At 50.6% G+C, this 629-nt stretch overlaps 1 protein-coding gene across 3 annotated transcripts in view; it reads right to left on the reverse strand.

Annotated features, from left to right (window-relative positions):
• Positions 1 to 609, reverse strand: part of galnt11 (UDP-N-acetyl-alpha-D-galactosamine:polypeptide N-acetylgalactosaminyltransferase 11 (GalNAc-T11)) — a 12783-nt gene extending 12174 nt beyond the window's left edge. For 2 of the 3 annotated variants that reach the window (XM_008302819.1, XM_008302817.1), the window contains exon 1: positions 483 to 609. The gene's annotated coding sequence lies outside the window, so the exon portion shown is untranslated. Of the gene's footprint in view, positions 1 to 467 lie in introns of all 3 variants that reach the window. The other variant, XM_008302818.1, reaches the window with a different exon arrangement.
• Positions 610 to 629: the final 20 nt, after the last annotated feature.

Raw genomic sequence — 629 nt, forward strand, 5'->3', positions numbered from 1 at the left:
CCTCCATCACCCTGTACCTCCATCAGCCTGACCCTCCATCACCCTGTACCTCCATCAGCCTGTACCTCCATCAGCCTGTACCTCCATCAGCCCTGACTCCGACCCTTCAACAAGAGTTACAGACGGACTTAAAGGACACTCTTGTACCGGGTTAAACCCTGGACTGACGACACATTTACTTTCTTCGTTTGTAAACAAAGAGTTGTTTTATTTTTTCTGAACTTATACGAGTAAAGCAGAGCCGATTTTGTGAGGCTGCTGGTCTTTAGTACTTAAGCAGTAAATGATCCAACGTGATGGTTTTCATCAAACAGCTGCTTCGTCTGTTTCAGTCTGCGGTGGCTGGACCATGTCCGATAATGGAACTCGTTAGCAAGCCACTGTTAGCTGGACTCAGGAGTGTATAAGATTCGAGTTTCACCCAAACGCGTGTTCCTGCCCGGTGTTGCTGCCGGTTACAGTCATACCTGAACGGTACTCACGGTGCTTTTGCTCCCAGCTGCTCCGCGGCACTCGGGGAGCCGCTCCGGCTACAGGTCGGTTAGCGGCTGCGGCTAAAAGTGGCAAATTTTCCAATGGACTTCTGAATGTAGCGGCAGATCAACACACTGCTCCAGCTCCGACACATC

The sequence above is a fragment of the Stegastes partitus genome, unplaced genomic scaffold (genome assembly GCF_000690725.1).
Source record: "Stegastes partitus isolate 25-593 unplaced genomic scaffold, Stegastes_partitus-1.0.2 Scaffold1886, whole genome shotgun sequence".
Taxonomy (NCBI): Eukaryota; Metazoa; Chordata; class Actinopteri; family Pomacentridae; genus Stegastes; species Stegastes partitus.